Raw genomic sequence first — 828 nt, forward strand, 5'->3', positions numbered from 1 at the left:
TGAGAGAGAGAAATGGTGTTTAACATCCACTCAACACAAAGTAGGTCATTTTGGGACTAACATATGGTTCAATTTTATTTCAATTATTCGCTTGTGCGTAGGGGTCTTTAGTTGTGGGAGGTCCTGGAGAAAACCCACTAGAGTGGACATTCCACCCTACTCTTTGTCACGTACAACTGGGGAATCGAAAATACGCCAGTTGACTCAATGACAGACCTTATGATGCAGCACACACACACATCATTCGGCCATCCAACCACCCCCTTCTCATTTTAAAACATCAGTGTGCAATTTTAGACAATCTGTAACAGGCGTCTCAGTAAGGTGATGACTCACAAACCAGGAGAAAATTCATCAAGATTTTCCCCCTTGTCAAGGAAAGGTGTCTAGTCATTTAGATGGACAAAAAAACCAAGGTCATATAAATACACATAAAAGAACCCCTTGGCATTTAGAATTAAGTTATCCCACATTTACCTTTGGAAGAAATAACAGCAATATTGTGTTCATTATATAATTATAAGCATGTTCATAAGAAAGAACCTCATTGAATGTTGATGGCATTTTACCCAATGAGTAACCCAATTGAAATTCTGATTGTACATTTGGAATTTATGTGACGGCCATAGGAGGATAGAATTCTTGATAGAATATTTTAAAATTTGGTGCGATTATAACTAACCACCTATTGTGAATGCAGTATAGAACAACATTCTCGATTTAATTTATTAAAACTAGCTCATCAGCTGGTCTATTTCTATCAGGGTATATCACTGCTTCATTTATTCCCTTCTCTATATGGATGGGGGAGGTATTTACAGTTACGTC

Source organism: Patella vulgata, chromosome 9 (assembly GCF_932274485.2).
Source record: "Patella vulgata chromosome 9, xgPatVulg1.2, whole genome shotgun sequence".
Classification (NCBI taxonomy): domain Eukaryota; kingdom Metazoa; phylum Mollusca; class Gastropoda; family Patellidae; genus Patella; species Patella vulgata.